This window comes from Nelumbo lutea, chromosome 8, assembly GCF_056320005.1.
Source record: "Nelumbo lutea isolate HS-2025 chromosome 8, American lotus-T2T, whole genome shotgun sequence".
Taxonomy (NCBI): domain Eukaryota; kingdom Viridiplantae; phylum Streptophyta; class Magnoliopsida; order Proteales; family Nelumbonaceae; genus Nelumbo; species Nelumbo lutea.
In genome coordinates this window covers 35,568,190-35,579,656 of record NC_142691.1, presented here as the reverse complement: position 1 = coordinate 35,579,656, position 11,467 = coordinate 35,568,190, and positions in this window count along the sequence as shown.

Here is an 11,467-nt window from a genome sequence, read left to right as displayed (position 1 = left end):
GCCACGATACGCTGAGTGGTGGTGGAGTTGAGCCCCGACGTGGGTTCATCTAGCAACAACAGACTCGGGTTCACCAGCATCTCTTGCTTGATACTGACCCACTTGTAGGTGATGCTGCTGGAGAACTTCCCCGGCGTAGGTTAGCGTCTCCAACACGGTGAGGTGGGGATATAGTACGTCATCTTGTGACACAAACCCGATCTTGCGCTTTATGGAGCCGGGGAAGGTCTACCCATTGTAGGTGATGCTGCCAGAGAACTTCCTTGGGAGTCTGCTTGCCAGGGCCGTCAAGAGCGTCGTTTTCCCGTTGCCAGATGGGCTGAGCATTTCTAGGAGGTCGCTCGGTTGGACAACCCCAGTAACGTCGTTGAGTATGGTGCGTTCAGCAGGCCTGGGTTCCGGTGCAGAAACCAACATCCACCGGACTTCTTCAGCTTTATGCTAACTCACATCTTCAAATTGCAAAGAACAAATGCATGTACGACGAAATTAAAATTCAATGATCCATATTTAACTTGAGAGCATGAAGAGCATAAGCTTCATCTGATTATCTTAAGTGTGATAGGGCGCAATGACCCACGTAGTAGTGAGCACTGGCTGCCCATGGCTGCCTGCAGCTGCTCATGCATCTGATCCTCCAAAGACAGGCTGATGTTACTGGACAAAGCAGGCAGCACAGAGCGTGGCATGCCCATGATATTGTTCGAGCTGCGGTTCACAATGGGGACATTATTGTTAGACCCATTAGTACTGATTCCAAGCTCTTGCTCAGGGGGACGCATCATCTTGTCTAGAGTAGTCTAGAGAGAAGGTGATCAAGAAAACAAATTAAATGGGTTTGGAAGACAAAGATGAAGTAAGGTCAGACAGACGGAGAGAGAGAAAGACATTTCAGAGGTCATGGACGTTTCAGCTCTTCCAAACCATTGCAAACAGCGGGTAGGAGGCCAAACGTCTTCTTTATTGTGAAAAAACAAGTGTTAACAAAAAAAACGTAAAAACACTCAAAAAACTAATCGGGTCAGCACATGACCCGTCTGATAGTTCGGGTGAAGAAGACGACCTACACGGGTCAGTGAGACTTGTTTTCGAAAAGCCTGAATATGAAATGACGGGTCAGTGAAACTTTTGGCTTGATTGAAAATTAATAAAAAAGGTGAAAAGTTAATAAATGATGAAATTTAATTTAGTTTATTGACTAAAAAAAAAACAAAATGATTATAATGTGGTTTTTAACAAAAAGAGATCAATCTTTCATTGATAGCATTAAACTTTGTATAAGAAATCTATGTTGAGGATTATGAAAATGTGTCCATAGAAAAAGCAAGTATTCAAAAAAAAAAAAAAAGGAAGTAGATGTGCCACACATCTTTCTTGGTGAAGCTTGTTTCTCTTTTGACTTGCTTATTTGATTGATGTAACACATGGTAAATATTACTAGTAAGGATTAAAGTATCGGTATTGGACAAATTATATACGGATGGATACACTTTGGAAACACTTAGATATAGACGAAAACATGAAAATACATAGATACACTAGGAAAATGAATATAAATTCTATAAATATATTACTAACTGTAAGTGCATGTGGTCATCATCATCGCGATTACGGTGAGGACGTCAAAGGAAAACCATGTGAAGAAATCTAGGCTGGGACACCCTATTGGCACAAAAACAGTCCACCAAAAAATAAAAAAAAACAACAAAAATCTCAAGCACCTGCTGTAAGTGTGGTGGTAAGGTTAGGTGAGGCTAGATAGGGTGGTCTCCTTGAAGGATGAAGAAGGATTAGGGCCTAAGTCTATAAGGGAAATAATGGATAGGCTCATGCTCCTAGTGAATCTTAGCAAAGTTGGGTAGTGAGGGTGATTGAAGAGAACACCCCTAGTTGTACTTTGCAACCTTTTTTTATAAGGGAGATCCCAAGACTTTAAAGAAAAGGATCCCAAAAAAGGGTTTGATTTCTATTAAGAAAGGGAATCCTTGTCTTTATGTCAGTTATCAAGGGAACGCCATTGGGGTTTCGCCACGTGTCCGATGAGATCCTCTAAAGACAAAGTTCCCTTTTCCTTGAGTATTCTTGCCTAGTACATATAGGCTACATCTTGTCATGGGTTTCCTTGTGCCCACGTGGTAAATGCGGGATTTGGGTTTAACTGGCGTATTTGATTGTGTGCTCAATCACCCTCGAGGTGCTACGTCACAACTTCCTCGAGCCTTAGATTTAGGGTGGCTTTTGGGCTCATTACAGGCTTGAGATAGCTTGTTGAGCTCATCACAAGATTGAGATGGCCATTTGGACTCGTCGCAAGTATGGGATGATCTTTGAGCTCTCTTTGGACTTATCGCAGGTTTTTAAATGGCTTCTAGGGCATTATGTATGCACATGTAGTCTTATTTTGACACCTCTAGTATGATTGGTTGTTAAGGAACTATATGTACTTATACCTACGATGAGAAAGAGAAGTCACCCGAGGCATGTGATGGACATAAAACACCTTTTTGGGATCTGCAATAAGCATAGAGAAAACATTAGAAACCTGTGATGAGCGACGAAAAATAATATAGAGTAGTAACGAATGAAGGATGACATCGCGTGTCTGTAACAAACTCGAACAAGCTAACTAAACCAAGATCCTGTTTCTGACACATGGCCGCAAGAAAACCCCTAAGGGAATGTGTCATATGAGAATCCTCAAAAGGAGGGGAACTTTATTATATAGGATCTTGCTGGACACGTGGCAAAATCCCAATGGCAGTCTTATGGTCATCAGCATAAAGATAAAGATTCCCTTTCCTAATAGGAAAAGTCTCCCTTATGGATCCTTTTCTTAATAGCCTTGGGATCCCCCCTATAGAAAGGAAGGGGAGGTACAACCCTGGGGCATAACTTGTTAGACAGAGTATGCCCTTAGCTCCAATCAGATTGATATACATAAACATTTGATTGTAAATGAATATAGTACATTGTTGTTTCATGTTCATATTGGTGTGTTTTCTATGTATTACCCCTTAAATTGGACACTTAAGAGACTCGTGTTAGTTTACAATGTTCTCAACCATTGTATAGACTTGGGGAGTTTATCCTGACAAGGCTGACATTGGTGTATTGCCAAGCAGTTGGAACAATTTGTCTTAGCTGCTAGGGTTAGACCCCAAGAACAACCAGTGGGTGTTTATCAGAAGCACTGAACCCATAATGATTTCCAGTTATGCCTTGGACCTTGAAGTTAGATGGGCAAAACTGGAAAGTTACACATAGCCCTTAACTTAATTATGGTATGGCACTAGGTATTGGACTGGGCTATCTTTGATATGCCAACCAAGGAGATCCATCAAGGGTCTCAAATACCTAGGTATGTTGGGGTAATCTAAGAATTCACCTGAGTGGGTGATCATAATGATAGTTTCAGCCCCTTTGCTAGACAGAGTGAATATTAGGGTTTACACTCTCTCTGATGGAAACCTAAACTACCGATAATGGACTTCATTTGTGTTTAAAATCTAGTTTTGTAAAATGTATTTATATATTATATTATACTATTTTATGAAAAAGGTTTGCAAAAGGTTTTAAGGTTTTAATCCCGGGATCCATCTGAGTAGAGAGTGTGACACTACACCTTGTAGCCAAGGGTGAGGTCATTCCCTGTAGGATAGTGTTTTGATCATTATGGGCCAAGATGTTAAGTGTAAGAGACCATTACAAAGTTGATTACCTGATAGGTTTTATCTCACATAAGTCCATTCTCCTTGGGTCTTCATAGGGTGGCAGAATCCAAGGATCTTTTAAGTGTAAATGTTGGGCCCAAACCAAGTCCATGCTGATTGGTTTAGGGGTTCATTGCCTTAAGTAGTGAATTCGGCCCAATCTCTTCCAAAAGTAGGGCTGAACCCTCATGGACTTGTATGAGACTTTTGTGCGGTCCTACACCATACAACATCAAGCTCAAAGTGTCCATGCAACACTTAGGGGTGTGAGCCTATAAGATAAATGGGCCTAAGGCTCATTAATAATATGATTGGTTAAGTTGTCACATGACAACTTGATTTGGGTCAAAACTAGGTATGGAGCACTTATCCTCTTAAGAGGATTATGTTTATATCAATTAAGAAAAGAAAAGTTTTGATCCAAATCAGATTTGGATCATCTCCTAATCAGATTAGGAGTTTTCTCCATATAGAGATAAATAGAGAAGTGGGCAAACCAGTCTTGGACTTCTTTCTCCAAATTCTTGCACTCTCTTCTTCTCTCTTATCTCTCAAGAAACCCATCATGACTTGGGCTTTTTAAGAACTGATTTATATTACTTTTCTTCTATGTTTTTGCAAGAAAAAACATTGAAGAAATTCAGGCTCATTCATCCCACTCGACCCAAGCCAGTTTGATAGTAGATTCGTTGAAATCAGAGTTGCTGAATCAATTTCTCATGTACACTGTGACATCTTTAGTTGGAGGCCGATTTTGGAACTAATATTGGGCATGAAATTTCATCTTGGGAGTTACGATTTGTGGTCTCCATATTAGGTATAATCTCCTTTCAATTTGGTTTCAAATCTGGTTTGGTTCAGTGCAAGATCGATCTAGAAATTCAATTTTCAAATTCATCAAGAAATCGGTTCATAGAAGGATTAGAAAAATTTTGAAATTTCGCCCAGCCATTCAGCATGGTTTGGCCATCCATGAGATGGATTATAACACTTCCAATAGTGGTATCAGAGCTCTAGGTGTAGGTATGGTGGAAATTGGTCGGAGGCTGGCTAAGCAACTAAAGGTCTGGAGAGGATGGCCATGAGAGAAGAAGGGAGAGGATGATGGTTGTGGAGGACGATGAGAGAAGAGTAGAGAAGAGAGAAAGAGAGAGAGAGTGAGAGATAGATAAAGCCTCTAAGAAAGCCTAGGGTTAGGATTATATAGTAGTGTTTCCCATGGGGAAGAGTTGGTCCCCTTTTCTATTAGGAAAGGGGATCTTAATATTTATGTCGACTATTAAGGGACACCATTAGGATTTTGCCACGTGTTCAGCGAGATCCTTTAAGGATAAAGTTTTTTTTATCCTAAAGATTCTTGTGTGGCACGTGTAGGCTACGTCCCCTTACGGGTTTTCTTATGGACACGTGTCAAGGGCAAGACCTAGATCTGACTAACGTGCTCAGGTGTTTGCTCAATTGCCTTTGAGGCACCTTATCACACCTGGCTATGACCAGAAGGAATCCCAATCTCCCGTAGGCGGGTGTCGTCGGCCTCGAGGTCTATCCTCCATTCATTACAACATGGGCTGCCATTTCGTGTTCACCACAAGGTGCTAGTAGTGTATTGGGTATGTCTCAGACTGGCAATGCCACTTTTGGGTGGTCTTTTGTGCTTATCGTAGGTCTCAAAAGACATTTCATGCCCATCATAAATTTTGGATGGCTCTCTATGCTCATTGCAAGTGTGTGAGCCTTCCATCATTTTGATAAAGTGTCTTTGTGCCATTACAGAGGTGTCTCGGTTGATATTTCTCTGTGTGGTTTTCCTTTAACGTCATCGTTTTCGTCCTGATGATAGTAAACTACATGTATTTTCAATTAGCCCCCCTGCTTATTAACGAGAGTATTCTTGTCAATAAGCATTCTTCGTGGTTTGCCTTTTGCTTGCATGGACATGTGTCTTTGTAATTGGGTACTTTGGAGATGGGGAAGTTAGTTTCCATCGATTTTTAGAGTTGTGGTAGGAAGAGGGAGGGGGGTTGCTGATTACCGCATCTCATCAAGGTGATGGAGTGGTTGATGTCTATTGATCAGAATTGGATATTGTGTGGCAATGAGAGCATGGATCAAAGCGATTGGTTGGGTAGCGAGTTCATTTTATGACCCGTTGGCTTGGGCACTGAGTTCGTTGCATTAGCTTTTGGGCTTCGAGGTTGGTGTTGGGGGCTGATCTATTTCATGGAGCTTGGGAAATGAAGGATTGTGGATAGTGGCTCTGAGGAAAGAATATTGCCACCAGTGCCTTTGCTTAATGGTGTATCAAACGAGGTTGGTGCAATTCAATGTTTCCTTTATTGTATTAACCCCCTATTTCTTGATAGAAAGCATTGTATCAAGAAACAAGTGGTGCATGTGGTAGGTTTAATTTTCAGCCCCTCCGTGTCTTGATAGAATGTCTTCTATCGAGAAACACTCCCACAAGTTTAAGCATTGGTTATCTTTTCTTCTAAGTGCACTTTGAGCTGTGATGGATGGATTTGGTGATTCTGTGATTTTCTACTTTTAGTTCTTAATGAATGGACTAAGAGCAATTTGTTGTTCTTAGTGCTTAGCTCCCATGCTTCTTGATAGATGAAATTCTATCAAGAAATATTCAAGAGAGTAGGAGATTAGATTGAAATTTCAACCCCCTTGTTTCTTGATGGAAGGCATTTTGTTAAGAAACAATCGAGAGAGGTAAGAGGCTAGGTTGAAATTTTGGCCACTTCTTTTTTTTTTTATAGAAGGTATTTTATTAAGAAACATTTGAGAGAGGGGAGGTCGAATCTAGTTTGTAGCCCCCACTTCTGGGGTTGGGTTTAGCATGTTTTTCCAAGAGGTGTATATAGAGCCTCGAGCGCATGGATATGTGCTTAAAGTTTCTGGAACACCTGAGTGGTTGCACAATGCTATCAATAAGCATATGTTGTGTGGTTAATGTGATTCATGTGTTGTTGGTGGCTTTCTAAAATTGGAAAAGTTCTGAAGATAGCTTTAAAGTATTAGGACTTTGCATTTTTGTGAGTGAAGTATTAGGTAGGGGAAAAATATGGTACAAAGGTGATAGGAAGCCCCCACTTGGTGTGTAAAATTTTTGGAAGGAACACGTTATTCTTGTGATTTAAGCATGAACCGAGCGTGGGATATGTAGTCATCTAGTTTGGTCAGTGTGCTAAAAGATTAACAATCAATTGAAAGAGTGCTTTCTCTACTAGTCTTGGCGTGAGATGGATGGTGTTGGAGCTCACTAGTGTCGAGTTATTGCGCAACTATTTGATTATAGTAAACTTTCTATTTGTATATGTTTCCGATATAGACAAAGATAAAGCAAATTATTGGCTTGTTCTATTGGTTACCTAGGGCTTCACTAGTAATGTGCAATGCTGCTAGGGTTTTTGTGATGTCTTCTTGGGTTCAATGGGATTTGTGGAGGTTAGTCACCTAGGGTTGCCAAGGCTCGGTGAGGTACTTGCTTAGGTTGCTAGGGCTCTTTGAGATTGTTGCCTAGGGCTGCCAAGGATCATCTGTAAGATACCCACATGGATTGCTAAGTTCTACAAGATGACGGCCTGGGGATGCCAGGGTCTTATGATGTGAATGCTTGGGGTTGCCAGGGTTCTGTGATTTGAGTGCCTCAGGTTGGTAGAGCCTCATGGGGTTGTAAGGGTTTTATGATATGAACGCCTAGGGTTTCTAAGGCTTCCTAGGGTTTTATGATATGAGCGTTTGGGGTTGCTAGGGTCTTATGATTAGCTCCTGGGTTTGCCAAGGCCTTCTAGGGTTGCTAGGGAATTACAATTGAGCACTTAGAGTTGCTAGGGCCTCCCAGGGTTGTCGAAGAATTGCGATGAGCTCTTGGGGTTGCTAGGGAATTGTCATTGAGTACCTGGCGTTGCCAAGGCCTCCCAAGGTTGCTGGGAAATTGCGATGAGCCCTTGGGGTAGTCGGTGAGTTGTCATTAAGTGTCTGGGCTTGACAGGGCCTCCTGGGGTTTCTAGGTTTTATGACGATCTCCTAGGGTTTCCAGGGAATTGGGATTGAGCGCCTGGGATTACTAGGATCTCTCGGGGTTGATAGGGAACTACGATGAGCTCCTGGGGTTGCTAAGAAATTGTCATTGAGTGCCTAGGGTTGCTAGGGCCTCCTGGATTTCTGAGGAATTGTCATTGAGCACCTGGAATTTATAGGGCCTCCTGGGGTTGCTAGGATTTTATGATGAGCTCCTAGGGTTGCCAGGTAGGGATGGCAATTTTGCGAGAATTTTGGGTATCCGACCCATCTCGACCCTAATAGGACCTATTTATCAAAACCCTATAGGGTTTGGGATTTTAGATTTAAATCCTATGGGGTTTGGGTTTTGACTTTTGGGTATTTAATACCCGATACCTGGGATGCATATATATGAACCTATTATATTATATATCATTCACGGATTTATAAATTTTAAGTATTTAGATAATGATTATATTATTAATATTTTATTTGTATAAATTTATTGGGATTAAAATCATCATTTGATGTAAATTTGGATTTAATAGATTGTTTATTTCATTTAGTTATAAAATAATAATTTTAAATATTATTTCTTTTAATTTTTAGTTGGAATTGTTAACCATATATATGTATTGATTGTTTTGATGAACACAAAAATTAATAAAATCTATTTTATTTCATTAAATAACACAAAATGCAAGATGGCTTAGTGGCTTAAAGTAGTGCTAAGGGATTTGGCACTATCATTAATTGATTTGGGTTCAAGTCACACTATAATCATTAAGAAACCTTTTTTTAGTAGAAAATGTTTGGTCAAGGGGTTTAACGGGTTTGGGAAATTGAGAGGAAAAGTTAGATGGGTTTGGGATAGGTTTGGAATCGGGGATACATAAGCGGGTTCGGGAATGGGTAGGGCAATTTGCATAGGTACCATACCCATTGCCATTCCTATTGCTAGGGCCTTCTAGGGTTTCTAGGGAGCTATAATTGAGTGCCTATGATTGCTAGGGCCTCTCAGGGTTGCCGAGGAATTGTGATGAGCTCCTGGGTTGCTAGGGAATTGTCATTGAGCACCTAGGGTTACTAGGGACTTGTGATTGAGTGCCTTGGATTGCCAGGGCCTATCTAGGTTGCCAAGGAATTGTCACTGAGCGCTTGGGGTTGCCAAGGACTTGTGATTGAGCGCTTGGGGTTGCTGGGGAATTGCAATGAGCTCCTAGGGTTGCCAGGGACTCCAAGGGTTTCCGAGGAATTGCGATGAACTATTGGGGTTGCCAGAGAATTGTGATTGAGCTCTTGGAGCTGCCAAGGCCTCTTGGGGTTGTCGGGGAATTGCAATGAGCTCATGGGGTTGTCAAGGCCTCCTTGGGTTGCCAAGGAATTGTCATTGAGCGCTTGGGGTTGCTAGGGCCTCTTCGGTCACCAAGGACTTGTGGTTGAGCGCTTGGGGTTGCTAGGGCCTCTTGGGGTTGTCGGGGAATTGTGATGAGCTCTTGGGGTTGTTAGGGCCTCCTAGGGTTTCTAGGGAATTGTGATTTGAGCATTTAGGGTAGTTAAGGCCTCTTGAGGTTACCAGGAATTTGCGATGAGCTCTTGGGGTTGCTAGGGCCTCCTAAGGTTGTAATGGAATTGTCATTGAGTGAATGAGGTTTCTAGGGGCTTGTGATTAAGTGCTTGGGGTTGCTAGGGCCTCAAGGGGTTACTAGGGAATTGCGAAGAGCATCTGGGGTTGCCAAGACTTATTACAATCGGGTTGTTGAGCCCAGAGGTGATGCCTGTGTCTAGTAGACTAGACCTGTAATGAATAGGATGCATTGGCGGTTAGCACTTGTTGCTCAAGATTTCTATGTGATGTTGCAAGAAACATGTTAGCATTTTGCAAGGTATGTGATGAATGTGTAAACATTTGCTTAAAACTCATTTTAAAGTTCATAAAATCTACATAAAGTCATATCTTCATTGCAAAAGAAAACCATGTTTGGAATCATGTTTTTGAGAAACACAATTTTGAAACTAGACAATAACATATTTTAGAAGACAATAATGAAAGTATGTTTCTGAAAATAACTATTTGAATGGGAAAGCTATGCTGAAATAGCATTTTCTGAAAATGATTTAAAAAACATTTTTTTTGGACACCGTGAAACATGATTCAAGACTTATTAAAAGAAAATAATGAATATTAATCCAAATAATAATTTCATTGTTAAAATAAACAAAGATGAGGACATTGTGCTCAAAGTATATGCATCGAATAAAAAGTTTAGAAAAAAAATATGATCACTGAAGTAAAATGGAAAATGGGATGGTGAGGATGCTAAAGCTGAAATCAAATGGTTGTTCGCTTGTAACTTGAAGCACCATAGATAGCCCATCTATTACGTGATGAGACTTCTAATTACAAAGAACTCGATCAAGATACCCAATATCACATCTTTCCAGTAAGGTGTGAAGCAAATTTTCTGTAACGTTAAAATAAAATCGAAAGTGTACAATTATTCATACAAATGTTAGTTATACACCATATATTATTTTTGGTATACTGTTTTAGCGGGTTCCAAGATGATAATTACAATATAAGATAATGATTGATTATCCAAAACTTATCATTTTTCTCTTTGTGTACCCTTGTACTACATATCAAAGGTAGTGCTATGATCAATGGAAGATTATTGACCAATCTACATGATAAAGTGGGCCAATGGCTAGGTAACAATAGATCATGCTGAGCAGAGAAGGAAATAAAAGGACTCACCTAGGTTTCCAAGAAGTAAATTTATAATGATATTGAATTGGGAGTGCAAGGCAACAAACCATCATTGAATTAATATGACCAGAGAAATCACAAGATGAAGTAATTAGGCAAATTTGCATGATCTGGCGATGATTTGATGTGAAACAACGAGAGTTTAGTGATTCTGTGATAGCTCTGGCTTAGAGAGAATTGGTGACGGCCAACGTCTTATTGAACATCTCCTACTGCCTCTATTTTGTAAGCTCGCGCTATAGAATCCCCAATTTCATGATTGATCTTGATTCAATACTTGGTAATCGGAGTGACCTACAGCTAGAGATGTGGAGGTTTCCACGGGCACTGCTAAATGTTTCTTCCTCCCCCACAAAAAAAATGCCATCTCTACCAGCAATCGGAGATTTGAACAAAAATTCTATTGTAGGTACCATGGACATTTGGTTGGAGGTTGGTCAAAGATCTAAAGGTTCGGAGAGGATGCCTGTGAAGAGAGAAGAATGGAGAGAAGGGTGGTTGTGGAGGACGGTGGGGGAATAGCAGAGAAGGGGGAGAGAGAGAGAGAGAGAGAGAGAGAGAGAGAGAGAGAGAGAGAGAGAGAGAGAGAGAGAGAGCGAGAGAGAGACAGAAAGAGCCACTAAGAAACCCTAGGATTAGGATTATATGGTCGTGTCTTCCGTAGGGAAGAGTTGTTCCCCTTTTAATAAAGAGGACCTCAAGGCTATAAGGAGAAGGATATAAAAGGAAACCTTTCCGATTAGGAAAGGGGATCTTTATCTTTATGTCAGCTATTAAGGGAGCATCATTGGGATTTCACCACATGCCTAGCGAGATTCTTTAAGGACAAAGTTTCCTTTCTCCTAAGGATTCTTGCGTTACATGTGTAGGCTACGTCCCCTTATGAGTTTCCTTGTGGGCATATGTCAAGGGAAAGACCTAGATCTAACTAGCATGCTTGGGTGTTTGCTTAATCACCTTCAAGGCACCTTGTCAC